The 19431-nt window shown below is 47.9% G+C and overlaps 1 long non-coding RNA gene across 1 annotated transcript; it reads left to right on the plus strand.

Moving 5' to 3' along the window:
- The first annotated feature begins 3425 nt into the window (after positions 1–3425).
- LOC135425375 (uncharacterized) lies at positions 3426–8474 on the plus strand. The gene is made up of 2 exons (XR_010435576.1): positions 3426–7961; positions 8261–8474. It is a non-coding gene; the product is annotated as an uncharacterized LOC135425375 (long non-coding RNA).
- The last annotated feature ends 10957 nt before the right edge of the window (positions 8475–19431 follow it).

Here is a 19431-nt window from a genome sequence, read left to right on the forward strand (position 1 = left end):
AAAGGGGACATCTTATTGCTGTTGATGACATTTAACAGAAGGGTGTGCAAAGGACACAAAAGACAGAGCCAGACTGTCCTCAGAGATGCACAGTGACAGGACAAGGGGCAACAGGCACAAATTGCAGCATGGGAAGTTCTGGTGAGATATGATGTCAAAAGTGCCCACCCTGAAGATGGTCAAATGTCAAATGAGGGACCCACAGAGGCTGTAGGATCTCCAGTCTTGTTACAAACTCAGCTGGACAAGGCAAGCGGGTTGGACAATCCAACCGGATTGGTTTGGAGCCACCCTCTTCCCAACAGCAACAGGTTGGTGACGTCTCTTCCCCTGGAAACAGTTGGTGATGTCTCTTGGGATGTGAGATGTTCAGTCTTCCTCACTTGCATGTGGAGATTAGGCAGCATCCCTCAGGGCACGGGGCAGGGCAGCCCCTGGGAATGAGTGTCAGGCAGTCAGGCTGGATGGATCACTTTAGTGCCATGCTGGTCTTACCCTTTTGTATCTGGAAGGTGCCCCAGCTGGCAGCTGTATTCTAAAATTCAAAAAGCCACGTGCCTTCATGCAGTGAGCAAAAGGCTTTTTGGCCTCAGCTGAGTACAGCCTGGTCTGTAACATCTCAGAGCCTCAACAGAGCCATTAGTTGTGGCTGCCTCACCCCTGAAAGTGTTCAAGGCCGGGTTGGATGGGGCACTGAGCAACCTGGTCTAGTGGAAAATGTCCCTGCCCATGGCAGGGAGTTGGAACTAGTTGATCTTTAAGATCCCTTCGGACCCAAACCATTCTGTGATTCCATGATGATTCTATGATCCTTGTACTGTTCTCATCACTTCACATGTGTGGCCCTGCTCCAGTTTTCACTGCAACATAGAGGTTTCAAATGAGGGTCTGTCTCTCTCTCCTGCACAGCTTTGGCTTCAAGCACCACCTGCACACATCAGATTGTCACTGCTGGAGAAAATGCGAGAGATGCCATCGCTCACTGTCCACCTCCTGCCACTGGCTGGTGTCAGACATCCCTGCAGAGCAGCCAAGGAGCCCTGGGAGGGGAGTGCTTCACCCTTCCCCAGTGCTTAGGGTTCAGCATAACACAATCCCAGTGAACTCCACACCTACCTGCTGCCTGCAGAGTCCTGCAGGCTTCCGCTGGCCTGCTGACATTTATATGCATTTCTAAATATCAGAGAAGTATTGCTGGGAGAGGGAAGTATGGAATGAATGATACCGACTTGCAGGCAGCAAAGGAAAGAAGGTAGTTGAGAGTTAGATTGTAGTGACCATGGCAATACCCCCTGAGGAATGAAGCCTCCTGCGGGAGCAGTGCCTTTTCCGGGAGATGAAATGAACTTCTTCAGCTTTAGCCCTGAGTAAACACTAGTCCAGCTCATAAAACATCCTGGAGCGCAGAACTGTTTACAGACTTTATTTGTTTGGAGCCTTGTGCTTTGCAAGATCAGAGGCATTTTTATTGCCCAGCTTTGTGCAATGTCATTCCAGAAACAAATGCCATGTGGATGTTTACCATAATGAGGAAATACATTACAGCCAGAAAGGATGGCAGCGTCAAATAGAAATGTACTTCTGGAGCAGCTGAGGGCCAGTCCCAAGGATGGGCTCTTCCTTGCTTCTTTTTACTCTTTTTACTCTGATATTTACCTTCATCTTAGCTAGAGCTGAATGAGAGTGCATATGCAGACCTTGGTGCTCCCTGACACTCTGACTCGCTCTCCCTGCAGCTGGATGCTCCCCACTGCTGGGCACAGGGTAAAGCCAAAGAGGCAGGACTGCGCCTTCCCTCCCTGGTAACAGGCTTTGGTTTTAGGGAGAAGTTCCTGGTAAGGGACTTTGGTTTTGGAGAGCAGCTCCCCCATGGTGAGCCACAGCTGGAGGGGGGAGCAGCAGTGGTGAGCACCCAACCAGCTTGGATTGTACATAAAAAGGAATTTGATCGGCTTCCAGTCTTGGAATTTAGCCTTTTACTTTCCAAGGAAGATGCAAGGAGTTTATCTGTAGGATGCTATAAAGGCACTTTCAAGAGTATCATATAGTCCGCTAATGCTACAGAGAACCTCTTAAGAACTTAATTGCCTGTGACACCAAATGAGAAGAGAGGAGTACCTTGAAAGATCCTGTGTGTAGAAACCACACAGTCAGTTCTAAATACTTTCAAATGGTACATGCCTCTTTCCTCCTGAGGACAAAAAGAGTAATTGCTGAGTGCAGGGTAAGGGAGACTGGCTGAAATATTTCAGCTCTGTTTTCTTGTTCCATGTTTTTTTTCACAATGCAGAAAGACAGTAGCATCCTCGGTTTGTGACCAAACAGAAGATGTGGAGACACAGAGCTCTCAATAACAAAGTGACTCTTTAAGTTTGGGAACATCTCTGCTCCCATACCCAATTCTCTTTGCCCCCCTTCCTTGACAGCTGATGTTTTAGGGAGAAAGGAGAAAAAAACATTCCAAAACCAAAGTCTGCTACCCGTGCTTTGGAAGAAAATGGGCTTCATCAGGCACAGCTTCTATAGAAGAAAGATCCTGGAGCTGAGAAAGTGTCACTGGAGCCAAGATAGTTTTGACTGAGCGAGGCCTTCCAGTTTGGTCCCTGGCACATGCCATAGACCCAGCCTTGCTTCCTGCTACAACTCTGCTGCCCACGGGAGTGACAGAGGGGGACGTTTCCTCACACTCATTGCACTGACTGATCAACATCTCTGTTCATTCTGGGGAACAGCAAGAGCTCGAGCGTTTCAGTTTGGTCACTCACCCATTGTTTTTATTTTGGCCACAATATTTAGCACTCAGGATTCTCTCATCTCAGCCGGGCTGGGGCTAACACAGGTGTCTGCTCTCGTTGTGTTTGTTTCAATCTCTGCATTTCCCTGTGTGGCCCATGATGCACCATAGTATGTGGAACCAATATCCACTGTAACGTGATGTGACATCTGAAACCTCAAAGGAGACACAGGCTAATGCTGACTGTACTGTTGATATGCTTCCTTTGCACCTGCTCTGAAAGTAGGAAAGAAATGGGTGTGATCTATAGCTTTAGCAGGTTTTTTATATATATATTGAAGCATTCTCAGGTTGGGGTTTTTTGTGGGTAAGCAGATCCACAAAGCACAGCAGATGTCTCAGACTTCAGGAGACAAAGAACATTTCTCCTCAGTCCTCAGATGAAAAGGACTGGGCTTTGCTCCAGAAAAGAGAAACTATTAATCCATCACTGAGCATGAAGTTAAATGAGCTAATATTGGGTATTTTAGTTCTGATGTATGTGATAAATGAACTAATCATTTAGGGCATAAAAGTAATGGCTTTGGGAAAATGTTTTACAAACACAGTGGCTGGGGCACGTGGGGCTGAAGTGGCACTGAGCTGGAGCGGGCACTGGCACGGCCATCCTAGTGGTGTTCCTCCTGGAGCAGCAGGAATCCTGGAATGGTCTGGATTGAAAAGGACCTTAAAGACCATCTTGTTCCAAGCCCTTGCCATGGGCAGGGACATGCTCCACTATCCCAGGTTGCTCCAAGCCCATCTAACCTGGCCTTGAACAGTTCCAGGGATGGGGCAGCCACAGCTTCTCTGGGCAACCTGTGCCAGGGCCTCCCCACCCTCACAGTCACCGAAGATGAGTGCACTGGCACTGAGCCACATGAGGCTACACAAGTAGCCAAGACAGTTTCTAAAAGCAGTGCCAGTGTCTTAAGAGCTGCCTGCTCCAGGCCTGGCCTCTGCAGCCTTGTGCTCAAGATGCCTCTGCCTTGTGCTGTATGTGCCAGGGGGAATCCTTCCTCCCATGATCTTCCAGACTGGATGCTCAGCTCCACAAGTACCACTAGCCACAATTATATCCTGGAGCAAGGGACAGCAATTGATATTTTATCATTGGGATTTTTTGCTGTGACTTTTGTGCCCACCTGGAGTGAACAAACTATTACAAGTTTCATCCAATTACGTTAAGTGCAGATGGACACAGGGTGCTGAGCACAGCCTCTGTTCAGTGGGAGCGAGGGGCAGGCCCTTATCAGCTCGAGGCACCATCATTCATTAAGACATCATTTGCCTCTCACCAGTAGAGCCAAAGCACGAATCTGTAGGATGTCATAATGAGGTGTGCTAATGAAAGATAAGCAGAGCAGGATTAACAAAAGGATCCTCTCCACATTATACCTGCCTCTTACTGCTTTGCTCAGTCCCCATCTTTTATGATCTCCTGAGGGAACATTTCAAAGGGGTGCTAGAATTGAGGCCCACAGATCCAATTAATTGCTGATGTGGGTTGTGCCCAGAATCACCAGGCACTGCTTACAGAAATGCCGGAGTGCAGCAGAGTAGAAAAAGGAAAATATTGGGCATCCAGTGCTGTAATTAACCCTCCCATCCATCCCTGCTTGTTGTTCTTGCCCTGGGCTAGGAAAATCTTTGATAACTAGTTTAGCTCCTTTGCTCTCATGATCTGGTTTGACCACCTCTGCCCTTCCAAACAGACCAATTAGGATCTTTTTTTTTACTGGAATTACTTGGTCGATGTGCCAGAGGCTAAGTGGGAAAAAGAACCCACTTCCTTCCCACGGTCACAGGTGCTTGGGCTCAGGCATGTGGGACTCACTGGCTGCTTAAAGGGTCATCCTTCCTGCAACAAGTGCTGGAGAAGTGATGGCACATGCCCTCCATTCTCTCTTCCCTGTGCTCCAACCCCATGTTGGCCATCGTGAGCATGTCTGGGGAGGAAAGCCAGAGTTAAAGGTTGTCTTGACCTAATGGAGGTGCCACAGGGATTCAACAAATTGTCTTCATGACACAACACTTCTTGGGCTGGTTGTCTGAGAGCTGAACCTTACATTTTGCCCACCTACACAGCAGACCTTTCATGACCTTTGAAAGTGCCTGAGTATGAACAGCTCAAATATTTTCTAAGTAAAAAGAGAAACTGCTTCAGAGCTGATCAGTTTTGCAATGCATATACAACTACAGATCTCTGCAGGGGAGGAGAGAAGGACACGCTTTTACCAATAGAGTTCTACACATGTGCATGTATCCCAGTACAGAATTCCAGTGAATAGACTATGGATATGACACAGACACAGTGAGACTGGCATGGAGATACTTCTGTCAGCATCACACTGTTCACACATGGGGGTAACTCTGAAACCCAGTGCACAGAACTGGGCAGGACTTGACAAGTGCCACCTATAAAGTCTCCCTGAAGCACCAGAGAAACCCAATGATGGCAGTTTCTAGGACCAGGCTTCAGAAGTCCCATTACTCATATAGGAGCAGAGAGTTAGGGCACTAACACTGATTTTGTGTTTCTGCCAACATAACATATAATTCTGTCTATAATAAAGCTCTCATTTGTATAGAAATGTCATAAAAATTCACATCTTAAATCACTTTGCTGCGACCTGACCACAGTCTGTCCCATAAGTTACTTGTAGGAGATGATGGCCAAAGCCCATGGTCCTTGTGGTGCATAGTACAAGGCACTGGAGAAGAGCTGAGTGGTTGCCTCCTTGTGTTTTTAAATCCAGCTCCAAATCTCCTGTGGGAGGGAAAATCTCCATTGCTGTACTGCTGTCAGCATGGGCACACCTGGACCAGGTGTACACACGTGGCAGGTCCTGCTGGCTGTGCTCCTACCCCGGCCCTGGCCAGCGTGGCAGCAGTGGGGAGATGGGAAGCACCCACTCCCTTTGCTAACAGGGAGCAGCCAGTGTGGCCACGTGCTGGGACATGCGCGCACCATAATAACATTAACTTATAACTTTTGCAAGTTATTGGTGAGGCAGTTGTCTTCCCTGCCTTGTGTGTGTATAGTACATAAATACAAACATTGTTTAACCTATTCCATGCAATATCTGCTTCCCAGAGAGCAGCCACTACCTCTGGCACTGGAGACCCCAAATGCAGCTGAGAATCAACTAGTCTAATAACTAACACAATCCTACACAGTCCATCCCTGGAGAGAGTGAACCAGGCACCTGAATGCATGGGGGAATCTTACTTCTATCTTCTGCTTTTATCCAATTGTCTGGCTTTTTACCACCTATAATGTGTTTTTCTTCCCAGCATACCTAGAAGAAGCACTACACCCAATTGCCCAAAAGAGAATTGCTGTGGAGAGAGATGAAGTGACGTGACTAAGGTCATGCAAGGGCTGTGTTGGAGAAAGGAGCTGAGTCTGGGGTGCTCCCAGCAGTGGCTGAGGACAGTGTAGGCTCTGGATGTAACTGGTGGCAATTGAAGGAAAAGGATTTCACAGCTGAAAAGGGACCCGCTGTAAGTCCTGCCCTACCTCTGAAGCCAGTGAGACCAGCAGGTCAGCAGAAGACATATTCCAATGTTTTCCCTTCCCAGGGCATGTGCACTGCTTACTGGGAAAGGCCTGGCATGCTCACAGCTGAACCAGATGTGCAGCCTGTTCCTTCATTTGACTTTTTGATTCCAACTCTCATCTTGATACATCAGTCCAACCCTGCAAAATTGACTTTTCTTTTTACGACTCCCAGGAATAACATTTTCCAGTGATCTTTCCATTTCTAGAGTGGGTGAGATTGTCCTGGTCAGTGTCTCTGTTGTGGTCTCTAAATGAATTAGGGAGGTGACATAGGACTGCAGCACAGTGGCATGGCCAGAGCGCTGCCACCAGCACAGCAACAACCAGAAACTGTAAGGGTGTTCCCCAGAGGGCACCTCAGGGTCTGTGAACCAAGGCAGATGCATAAGTACGTGTTCCCATAAGAAACTCTTCTAGAAAATCTGAAACTGAGCTTGAGCCAAAAGTGCAGGAGATGATCATAGAATCCCAGGTTGATTTGGGCTCTAAAAGACCCTAAAGACCATCTAGTTTCACCCCTCCTGCCATGGGCAGAGACACCTGCCACTACACCAGGTTACTCAAACACTTGTTCTTGCTTCAAAGAACCTTAGAAGAAAGTCTCTTTGGCCAAAATCTGGCTGCATTCCAGTAAACCTGACTGCTGTCTCCATCCTGGAGAGGACTTCATTCCATGGGATTTCTCAGTCCAGCCTCTCTGTGCCTCAGAAGCATTTGTTTGTGCTGGAGTTGGAAAATGTGTATCATTGTAGTTGCCTTTTTTTTTCCAGTGCAGAGTAATTAATCGATGCTTCTCGTGGAGGGCAGTCAATTCTCATTACACTGGGCTTTCGCAAAGCTGGTTTGTTTGGGTTTTTCCACAGAAGTGGATTATCCAAGAGATACTTTGTGCTCAGGCTGAGGTCTCTGCTTCACACTCGCTCGCTCTGGGCTGTGAGAGTGCGAAGGCAGCACGGCAGGTTTCACATTGCAGGAGGCAGCCACAGCTTCAGAACTCTCTGCTGGTGTAAAATGAATGGAGGTTTTCCTGCAAATTTTTCCATGCAGCTCTGTGCCATCTGCTGTGAGCTCGTGAGACAGTGCCAAGGGCTGAGGAAGGAGCACAGCAGAGTGGAGGTTGTAAGGCACCAGCCTTTTGCTTATGCAAGATCACAGAATCCTAGACTGGTTTAGGTTGGAAGGGACCTTAAAGACCATTTAGTTCTACCCCCTGCCAAGAGCAGGGACACAAACACTAGACCAGGTTGCTCCAAGGCCTCAACAGTTCCAGGGATGAGGCAGCCACAGCTTCTCTGGGCAGCCTGTGCCAGAGCCTCATGAAACTCATCATAAAACACTTCCTCCTAATAGCTAATCTAAATTGATCCTCTGTTAGTCTCAAACCATTCCCCCTTGTCCTATCACAACAGGCACTGCTAAAATGTTTGTCCCTATCGTTCTCATACCTTAAGTATTGAAAGCCACAATAAGGTTTCCCTGGACCCTTCTCTTCTCCAGTTTGAGCAATCCCAATTTCCATGACCCTGTGCCAGCTGTGGAGTTAGGATGGCACCTGCATCCCAGCAGTGGGTTTCCAAGGATCAGCATCCTGGCAGCACTCCCCGCTCCAGTGCACTGGCACAGGTACAGTCTGCCCATAGAAAAACACAACCAGTCTCTATCCAATGTGTGTGGGGAAGGGAGGTGCTGGTCCCTGCACGGGTGCAGCACATGGGAACCAAACACTAAGGAACACCAACAGAACTGTACTGGAGTCTTCCATCAGGCTCACGAGTTCCTTCCTGACCCTGTGTATTGTACTGTACAATACAGTACTGGAAGTCATTATTATTACAAAAAATCACTAATTCAATAACACTGCTATCCTGCAGGAATAACACCCATACAATATTAATGCGTTTCCCCCCTCGTATTCTTTGCAGAACACAAAAGCTGTTAACAGAATGCAAGAAGACTTAAAGCGAGGATGCTGTTAGTGCCATGGTCTCTGCTACCCCTGCATTGCTCACACCCAATCAAAGTCCCAGGAATTGTGATTGCAAAGCAGATTTTTGGGTGCCATTCACAAAAACAAACAAAAAAAAAATTGATAAAAGTTAAAACTTCAAATAAAAGCTGCCTGGCATTGCACGATAACACAGCACTTCATTATTCCTCTTCGATTGTTTGACGTTTATGCCTCTGTTTAGCAAGTCTGTTCATTATCGTTGTCCAATTAGCAGAGACTTTTTTCAGATTATTTTTATGAAATTCTCATTTAATTAGCAATACAGCTGAGTCTCAAATGGCAGTTTTAAAAATATCCTTCTCCTGATCAAGCAGCCAAATGATCTTTCTGAGATATTTTTAGAATTGTAAACCTTCATTTGTCTGCTAATTATCCCCCCTCTTAGAGGATGGGAATGGGAACACCTGACAATCAGGGGTTATTCGCCGGACACTTTCATTGAGCACCATGTGGAAAAAATGCAGATTTCACTTATTAAAACCTTCTCATGGGCTTTTTTTAAAGTAGAGAATGGGATTTATCAGACAATTTTCAGAACCTGCACAATAGATGGGGAATTAAAATAATGGAGGGCAAATAATAGAAAACAGGTGTGATGGGAGACATCAGGCATTCGACAAGCACAGAGCAAAATGAGAGGAAATATGTTTATAATACAATAAGGAAACAAAAAAAAAAAAAAATAAACTCAACTGTAAAACGTCAGTGAATGGGCCCTCCTGCTATACAGCTGGAGACCATTATGGTATTTAGCAACGAATACACAAATAAGCTTAAAATGCACATTTGCCATACATTGGTGGGTGTATGTAGTTTGGGGAGAAAAAAAATCCCTTAATCTACCACTGAACCACTTCCATATTTGCAGGGGAATGTGGCAGCTTTCCAGGGCCCTGCTGTTCAGCTCTCCCTTTGCCCTGAGCTCTGCATGATGCTGCCCCTCTCCAGCTCTTTGGGATGGGTGAGCACATGGACTTGTTGCAGTGAGTCTACTGGATGTGCCCAGCAGCAAAGGGGAAAATTCATGTTTTCATAGCACAGACCTACAGGGCAAAATACTAAATTTGAGATGAAAGGAGACAGTCATAGTATGGTTTGGATTGGTAGGGGCCTTAAAGATCACTTACATCCAACTCTGTGCCATAGGCAGGGACAACCTGAAACATCTGTTTCAGGTTTTAAGCCTAAGTCTGGCAGTACATAATACTTCTGTCCCTGCCAGAGGTGGGTTTGGGATGCTGTTGGTGTTACACACATTCTGCCACTATGGTTTTGCAGTGTTCTGTGAAGCCCGGACAGGCAGGAAGGAGGCAAGTGAAATATCAATGTGGCCATTTCAGGGGCTGAAATGGACTTAGGGTTTGCAAGGCCCTCCCAGCCATCCTCCCCAGCTGTTAACAAGATCCAAGAAGAGCTTCCAGTTCGGTGTTTGGGGGACAGGAGAGAAGGCATGAACACCTCCATCCAGGGAGTAATGGAATAGTCTGCTGCTGCCAGAGGAGTGGAGAGGATTCCTCAGAGAGTCACTTTGGATCTCCAGCTGCAGTAATACATTGTTATGAATCTCTATCAGTGCACTTGTAGTGCAGCTGGAGAGTATGTCTGACATTGCCTCCAGTGACCTTTTCAATATAGTCCAAGTGCTGCAGAGCTGGTCTTTCAAGAGGAATTCAAATCGAATTTACTCAGGCAGAAAGGATTGGCCCGAGGATAGCCTTGCTACTCGCTCCTTGTCATTCTCATGGAAATTGCAATTCTTTATGCATGGTGCTTCTTCCTGCTGCAAATGTCTCCTTTCAAACATCAGGGACAGCCACTGTGCTTCTAATGGAGGGTTTGGAGTGGCCCAGCAGTGACAGGAGGTGTCAGGCATTGCAAGGGGTGCTGGTGGCAGCAGAAGTGAGAGGATGAAGGTGTGAACTTGAACACAACCTGTCGAAAGGTCGAGATGTGGCCACGTGCGCTGGCACCCCAAATTAGCTGCTCCATGTCAAGCACTCACCATCGTGTTAAAAGGTGCAGCTCGTTGCCAGGGGATGGAATAGCTGAGATTTGTATAAACTTCAGGTGCAGGGAGAGAAATTCAGGAGAGAGAAATTAATTGAGGGCTTTGCAAAGTGAGAGAGCTGAGGAGCAACACCGGGTGTGTAACACTAATGGCCCTGGGCTGAGGTCTCTGCTCTTCTTGGGGCAAAGTATTTGTATTTGGGAGGGGGAAATGTTGGTGTTTTCATGTACTTTCCTGGCACAGTATGATTATTTCATACATGTTTGTAAGAGGTGCTTTAAAATGTAATTTCTTTGATTAATTTGGTGTCTGTGTTTTCCCTGTTTTGTTCGCTCCAATTTATGACAAAATTGAACAAAGTGGGTAACAAAATATAGCCCTGTCAGCCTCCTGCCTTCACAGATATAAAGAAAAATGTGAAACTGTCAGGCACACAAATGTGCCAAACCCCAAGGAAAATTATTACATTTTGCTTGACATTTACTTTAATTTTACAAAATTCTGTAATACCATTATAAATAATAATAATAAAAAGCGGCATGGAAATATTGTTAAGTGTATTTATTTTCATTTGCTAGCTTGGTGATTTATGGGTTTGTTTTATTTTCTTTTTTTTTTCCTCTCTCTGCATCAGAAGAGAGAGTGAGCACCTTGAGCTCAAGTGCTGCTGCGTGACCAGAGGGGTGGAGTGGAGGGAATTGGGCATCCAAGGAAATGTGCCTGCTCATAAGAACAGGGCAAAGTAACAGAGGATATCTCTTCTTCCTAAAGCTCTTCAAGTCCACTTTTTAGCCCCTGCAAAGGGCTATCTAAGAGACACGTAGCTGGGTCAGATCAGTAACCACTAATGCCAATCCAAGAAAGCTGGTTTGTACCAGCTGAGGGTCTAACTGGAGGTGATCCAGTGGTGCTGTGTGGGAATGGGAGGCAGACACCCAAATTAGTGTGGGAAATGAGTAGTCTAATCCAAAGACTAGTAACAAAAGTAGAGAAAGAGTTGAGCCTGCATAAAAAAAGGCACAAGAGGGTGGGAGCCAGCAGCACTCAGCTTTCAAGAATGGGATGAGTAAAGGCTCTTTGGAAAACTCCACATTGGTGGTGCTGAGGACCTACTCCTGCCCACCCTGCTGGTGTGAGCATCACATTCTACCCTTCCCTTGAGACCAGGGCTGGCTCTTCAGGCCATCCCAGCCTTGAAACTCCTGTGAAGAAGCACACATGATAGGGACTGTAGCACAGTTTTTAATCGAGAGGCAGCTCTTCCATCTTGCTCTTTGGTGGAGCTCCAAAGGCCATCAGGGCTTGTTCTCCCAACTCACTTTCTTCTGAAAATCCCATGTTGCCCTCCCTGCCAAGCCTCAGTGTAGAGTCACACACCAAAGGAAATGGGAGAAGAAAACCACTTCAAGGCCTCAAGGTGACTTTTTCTCTGACAGATGAAGGCAAAGGAAAGTGTATGAAAATAACTGATGGGATTTAGCAAACTGGGCTGGCATCATTTACATACTGAACTGACAGCATGAGCCCTTTCCACTATAAATAATGCCATAGAGTGACACAAAAAAGCCCTATTTATCTCAGAAGTTAAAAAGGCACCATCTGAGTGGACAGCCAGCTTCTGGACTCCCCAAGAAAATGTTTATATAGGAGTCATTGCATTAGATAAAGATATATAACCTGGCTGTTACGGACAAGGCTCTGTTAGTCAGTGAACTGCAGCACTCCAGGGATTCCCAGCCCATATTCGTAATCCCTGTGCTCACCCCAAGGGCTGATGCATAGCCTGGGACACAGCTCTAACCCACTGAAGTCTGAAAATCTCAGAGGGATTTGCGTGGTCAATATTTGTTACCTTTGCCCTTAGCACCCCCGTAGTCTCTCATTTCCAAGGTGTTTGGGTTTCTTTAACAGCCGCCAGCTGTGCTGCATTTGGGGTTGAGCTGCTCCCCTCCCTGCTGCTCCCAGAAAACCACCCTCACCTGTTTTGGTCAGAAGAAGCTCAGTGTAAGTAGCTGTGCTTTAGTAAATCTGGCTTGTTTTGGAAAGAGTGGGTTAGGGAGTGCTCTGTGTGTTGGGATATCCAGGGGGTTGGTGCCCAAGAGCAGTTAAGGCTGGTGACCTTTGCATCTGAGCAAGCCCTTGTACAGCTCCCCCCCATTTGGTACCTGCTGGGGAGGTGCCTCATGGCCATTGTATTGCAAGGGAGGTTGTCACAGCACTGGCCCTCTAAGTACCAGGTGGGTTGCATCCCCTCATGTCCTTATATTGCTGAGCTGGTGGGAACAGGCTTTGCTGAGGGGTGGGATGCTTCTAGAGGAAAAGGCTTTCCTCTTTGGTTAGAGGTTTTGGTGAGCTTGACTCTTTCAGCCTGTAGAGTTTAATTTGTTTTCATCTGGGAGGGATGGCTGCTGTTGGGAACTAAACCCTGGGGGAGCAGGGAGGCTCTAGTCACCCCAAACAAGCAAGAGAGCCCTTTCCTGGGGTTTCTAACAGCACACCTGTGCTGCCAAAGGCCATGCTGGTCCAATGGCCAGCAAACCTGGACCCCTTAATGCATATACTTGAGTGAGTACGGCTACTCCTTCATGCAAACACCATCCATCTCCCCTCCCTCCGTGGCCACCTCAGGGCTGTGCTCTGCCGGAGGGTTTCGGTTCAACCTCTCCTTTATAAAGCCCTTCTGGGAAGCAAAATGTGCCGCCTGCTCAGGAAGAGGCGTTATAATGGGCAGGTACCTAGGGAGGAAGATGGATCACCGAGTCAGAAATCAATCGAGAGGTTGTGATGGCATCATAAATCAGGGGATGCTGAGTGTTAAAGAAACCCAACACTTGATTTATAACTTGGCACAAGCCATTTGTCGCCAGCCAAGATTTTCAGAAAGAGAAACATTTTTGTAAGCTTAATTTAACATTTTTTTCCACTGTGCTGAGTGTTTCTGTAGGGTTTATCTTTTTTCCCCCCACAGATAAAACTCAATTTGCAGATAAAAGCAGTCAAACGACATCCGAAGATTTTGTTTCCCTTTGAAAGGCTTCATGGGTTTGAGCTCTCTTTTCCCTAATCCAGGGTCATTCTTCTCTCAACCTAGACTCCTTCCTGATGTCTTTTAATATTGAGCCTCACTGGGAGTTGGAGGCTTTTGCTGGTAGATGGCTGGTGCAAATCCAGCTCACGCTGCTGAAAAGTATTATCAGTTAATCACCGCTCTGCTGCTGATGTGAAGCTCATTTTGGTATCAGCAGCAGGTAGGCAGCTGCTTCACCTAGACCTGCCTCTGCCCTCCCTGTTAGATGTGTGTCTGAGGCAGCTGCAGGAGAGGTCAAGCAATTAACTGCAGTAACAAGGGCAGTGGGATTTACCCGGAGCTGCAGTGGCTCAGGGGACAGGATGATTTTGTGCTGCCGAGACTGGGAACCTGCATCCCTAATGCATCAGACTGGCTTATCTGCTGCTGTACCTCAGCATCTTCATGAGGGCATCTCCTCTGTCATTCTGCCAGATGAAGTGCCATTAATATATTTTTCTTTTTTGTTTGGTTTTTTTTCTCTTTTAAGTGAGGAATGAAAGTATTATTCTGGTGTGAGGTTTTTTTGAGAACTTAAAATTAAGCATCTGTTTAATTCTAAAGTGCTCTGAGCATCAGACTTGGTGGACAGTGCTGTTCCCAAAGTAGTTACCTTTTTTTCTATTATTCTATAGTTTGTTGAATTTTGGACTTGATTTCTTTGGGTGCCTTAAACCAAGGTGGGAAAGCACAAGGGATGAGGGCTGCTCTGCAGTTTTCTGTTTGCACTGGTGACACTGTGTGTATATATGGCTTATATGTTGGATGTGTGCTTAAATATGGAGTACCCTGAGACTGTGTATTCATGGCTGAGGGGACCAGACACAACTCCCCAGCTGCCTGTTGGTATTTCTGGGAAGGCTGAGGAGATACCTGCTGGTCCCATGGCAAGGGGAGTGAAGAGAAGGCTGCTGCTTATACAGGGTCATGGAGAGCTCCAAGGAGCTCCTCCAAACCACCTCTGCTGAGGTGCAGAGCAAGCCCAGGTGTTGGGCCTGGGCCTTCTCATTGTAGGTTGTGTATCCACATTGCTGCTGTTGGTGGATGTTTGCAGAAGCCCAGTTCTTGCCTGATGGAGAGAAAGGCACCATTTTCAGCTTCCCAGGGAAGAGCTGAGCTGAGGAGGCCATGGCAAGGGGGTTGGATTTAAAGATGGAGAAAGTTCTTTCTCTGAGTCCCTCTCTGAGACTGAGCGTTTTCCTGTCACTTTGACTTTCTCTAACTCGGTCCAGACTTGCTGAGCAATCCGCAAACCTCAGGGAAGCTCTTTGGCAAAGCCAATATGCCTTTTCCCTGTTTTCAGATTTCATGTAAGAAAACATTCAGCCCCTTCATCTACATGGTTCTTGTTTCAGCTGAGTTAAAATAACGACCAATTTGTACAAGCCAGAACCACAGGATCACTCCAGCACTTTCATTAGCACTATTTGTCCATCCCACAAACATGGATTTGACCACAATATAAGGAAGATATGAAGCCATTAGAGTGTCCAAAGGAGGGCAACAAAGATGGGGAAGGGCCTCGATTTGAAGCCGTGTGAGGACACTGCGGGCACTTGGTGTGTTCAGCTGGAGCAGAGGAGACTGAGGGGAGACCTCACTGCAGGGGCAGGGGCAGAGGAGGGACAGGGACTGAGCTCTGCTCTGGGGGGACCAGGGACAGCAGCCAGGGAATGGCTGGAGCTGTGTCAGGGCAGGCTCAGGTTGGATCTCAGCCAAAGGTTCTTCCCCCAGAGGCTGGTTGGGCACTGCCCAGGCTCCCCAGGGCAGTGGGCACAGCCCCAAGGCTGCCAGAGCTCAGGGAGGGTTTGAGCAATGCTCTCAGGCACATGGTGCAATATCTTGGAGATATCTTGGGGATGTGCAGAGCTAAGAGTTGGACTCAGTGATCCTTGTGGTCCCCTTCCAACTTGGAATATTCTGATTCTGTGATATTTGTGCTTCTTAATTTGGAAATATTTGTCAGTGCAAAGCATCACACACGAGGTCATGGTGGGAGCACACTCAGCTTGTGACTGGTCTCAGACCTGTGTGTGGTTCTGGCAGATCCATTCTAAGCCACAGGAAGATAACAATAAATAAATTTTTATTCACAAAACAATAAAAAGTGACACCTACATGGTTCCTTTTGCTCATAGGAGGGTCTGTTTTACAATAACAATAAAATATTTGTGGTGAAGCATGAGGCCAAAGATGTCTGCAGTGCACTCTGCAATTGCTGTCACCTTCTTGGTGAAGGTGGGTTTGGCAGAGGTCTGTGGTGATGTTCAGCTGAGCTCCTCTGCAGCAGAAGCCAGGAGCAAGATCAGGACAAGCAGAGCATCCAAGTGGGCTTGCAAAGAGGTTCTGAGCAGGAGGCTCAGCAGTGCATCTCTTGCTACTCCACTGAGCAGGTCTGTGATGTGCTCAGTGCCTGCTGGGTGTGTAGGGCAAGATGCTCCTGCTCCAGCAGCTGCGAGTTTCCCACTCCTGTGCAGGATGAGCAAGGCTGACCTGGAGTGGGTCCTGTGGGAGTCCCCCAGGAGCTGGGGGGATCCTCAATCCAAACTCCCTGCACACATCTCCCATCTGTTCGTCCCTTCTGCCTCTGGGGATGCCCTTCCCCAGCCAACACAGGACTTTAATTTCTGCTGATACAGATAGAGGATCAAAGGGCTTCTGTGTCCCTCCCAGCCCAAGTCCTTCCCTCCTCCCTCCAGAAAAAGCCTTTTGAAGACAAACGGGGTCTCTCTGTGCTGCAGAGCAGCCCTGGCCCTGCAGTGGTGAGGGGAGCACTGTCCCAAGCCAGAGAAGCCATTCATCTGCAAGGCCCTTTCTTCCTTCCCCTTTGTGGAATCATGGATTCTGCTGGCCCAGGTCAATGGCAGCCTGACTTCCTGCATTGGCACTTGGCAGTTTCAGGCTTGGTGGGCTCCAATTTAATTTTAAAGACCCCTTCTGCCTGCCCTTACAATTGAAAGGCGGGCTTGTAGTGCAGTGAGGATCCTAAATGGGTCAGCCCAGCAGGCGGGCTCCAAAAACAAACATCGTTAGCACCAAACCACTGAACCATACAGTGTGAGCTGACAGTGCCTCTGTGCCTGCTGACTGACCACACAGGCACAGGGTCTTAAAGGAACAGCTGGGGCTGCCCGTGCCAGGGCTGCCAGGACGGATGGTGCAGTTGTCTCTGGGAGGGAGGCTGAGGGGTAGGGGGCTCACCTGACGTGGTTTCGTTTCAATTGGGAAGCTCCAGCCAGTGTAGATCTGCTCCGGGAGGAAAGAGGCTAAGAGACAACCTCCTTGCTGCCTGCATCTTCCCAAAAAGGGATGTGAAGAGGGAGAAGCTGAACTCTTCTCCCTGATATCCAGGGATAGGAGGTGTGGGAATGGTTCAAAGCTGTCAGGAGAGGTTTAGACTGAATGCTGGAAAGCATTGCCTTGCCGAGAGGGTGGTCACACCCTGGAACAGGCTTCCTCCACAGGTGGTGGATGTCCTGAGTCTTTCAGTGTTTGTGAGGCATTTGGACAATGCCCTTAACAACATGTTTCAACTTTTGGTCAGCCCTGAAGTGGTCAGGCAGTTGTACTACATGGTCATTGTACATCCTTTCCAACTGAAAATTTCTGTTCTATTCTTTCTGCTTGCTAAGCTTTCCTCTGGGCCACTCTGAGTCCCACAAAAGGTGACCTTGCTTTAGGGTTTGTTTTGGAGGGTTTTTGCTTTCACATAGGCCCAAAAGGAGGGCATGGCAGCACCACCACACTAGCTGCTTTTCTGCCTGGTTTTTTTGTGCATCTGTATGACTTTGGATTGAGTTGCTCTTGTTGGCATGTCCTGGAGGGATGTGCAGTGGGGTCCTACTACTCCATAGCCTGGGCTGTGGGTACAGAGCTGTGCTAGAGAGTGTGTCCATCCCCCAGCAAGAAGAAATAAAAAAAATATGGAACTCAAATATCCTCCACTTACAAATGGTGCCTGTGGTCCATTTAGTTTCATATACACAAAGTAATATTGTTCATAGGCAAAAATCCCGTGAGCCCCCTGGAATACAGAGAGGATTGGTGTTGCTTAGTTACCAGCAGTACGCTGACATACTGAGATAAATCAATACAGCTCCAAATATTAAAGCTGTTAAAATAAAATCAAAGCTGTGTCCATAATCCCCAGTGCTTCCTCTTTACCTTGGAACAAACATGGCATTGCACTGGAGGTGCACAGGAGGCAATGATGCACCCAGTTACTGCACAGGCTGCTGCTCCCTCTTTTCCTTCTTTCTTTTCCATTCCTTGGCTTAAAAGTGAGAATAGGCTCCCGAAGGAGAGAGCAGGATGGAAGGAGTGGACAACAGAGGGATGTGGAGGTGAGAGTGAAGTGTAGCTGCTCCAAGCTGTGACACGGTTGTGAGGCCCTTTGGGTGCCCGTCCTTCCCGAAGGGTGTCCAGCCTCAGACACGTGGCAGCAGCAGCTCTTGTATTCTGGGGCCTCGTGAGGTTTGCCCTGGGCAAGGTGCTCTGGGCTAGACCTGACAGGACCACAGAGCCTTGAACAGAACCATGGTGTGTCCTGACAGTCAGACAGTCTCTGCTGAGAAATGGGGAGGGGGAAATACCTGTAAAAATACCAGAACAGCCTGTTTACCCAGGGAAGTGCTTCAGCTGCCAAGATCCCAGGTCCTTCTTCACCCAAGGGGTGAACATGTGAGTGGGACAGTATCGACCTTGGAGAGGAGATAAACACCTTTAGTGTTTAAGTTCTGCTCTTAATTAAATAGGAAAGTGAGGAAACCATGTTCCAGAGATTGAAAAAGAACCAGGAGAGCCCAGGAAAGGAGTAACCCCTTTGGCTCATTTACTAGAGTGAATAAAATTGGTGGTGATTGACCTAACTTGTTTATATAAATTAATTTGCTGAGGCTGATTTTTCTCACAGATGAGAATAGGAATGGTATGGGAAGGTCTTGCTCCAGAGTCAAATGCTGGCAATGTCCTGTGCCCAGAGGAGTGGGGTGGGCTGCCTGGATCAGGTCTCTGAGCTTCATAATCCCAGAGAACTGGAGCTCGGGTTCTGAAATGCAGATTTAAAACAGTCAGAGACCTTGGTGTATGGGCACAGTGCTGAAATAAGTCACTTACTGGTGCCTGAGAGTGGGTTTAAGCTGTCTATATAGACACAGCCCTCAGAATTTGTGTGACAGTAATACCTAGGGAAATCTGCCAGGATTAGATCACTTATATTAGATTTGGTAGATATGCGTGTACAGCCTCCTCTCCCAAAAGATTGTAATGTAAGTAGACAAGTGAAATAGTGGTGAGAAAAAAGGCTGTAACCTCACTCCAGCTTGTAGAAGGCAAACGAGAGCACAGCATGGCTCAGTCACTTGCCCACAGGGACAAAAAAAAACAAATGTAGCTGAGCTGGGAATGGAACCCAGATTTTCTAAATTCCAGCCCCAGCAAGTGCTGGAAAAGCCAGGACAGTTGAGGAGGCTGAGTTGATCCTTTGCTGGCACCGATCCTGCCGGTCCCTGCAGCTGCCGGGCTGGGACAGCTCGGGACGAAGGGCCAGCCCTGGCAGGGTGTCAGTACCTGCTCCCAGCAGCTCATGAGATGTGTCAGACCTGGTGCTGTTCTCTGGCAGCCTCACTGTGCCAGCAAGGAGGTGGCACCTCCATCCGTGCCTCTTGGCACGGAGGAGGAACTGCAAGTCCTGGCTCCTCCGTGGGCTCCCTGCCTGCAGCAGCTGGAAGAGGAGATATTTGTGAGGGCTAAGGGTAACTTGGGAGAGGCAACCACCCCTGACAGGGAGAGAGGCAAGACTGGAGGATGGTTTGAAGGTGTCTGCTATGGTTTGTGCACCAAGCTGCCCTTCATGGGAGCCAATCTCACCACACTGCTGGAGTAGAGTAGGAGCTCCCCGTCATGGGTGCCCTTTGCAGCCCCTGTGCCTCAGTGGCCCAGCCCTGCCAGGTGATGGCACCCAGCCCTGATGGTGCTCTGGTGTGAGCGGTGCTCCTGAGGAGTTGCTGGA

Source organism: Pseudopipra pipra, chromosome 21 (assembly GCF_036250125.1).
Source record: "Pseudopipra pipra isolate bDixPip1 chromosome 21, bDixPip1.hap1, whole genome shotgun sequence".
Classification (NCBI taxonomy): domain Eukaryota; kingdom Metazoa; phylum Chordata; class Aves; order Passeriformes; family Pipridae; genus Pseudopipra; species Pseudopipra pipra.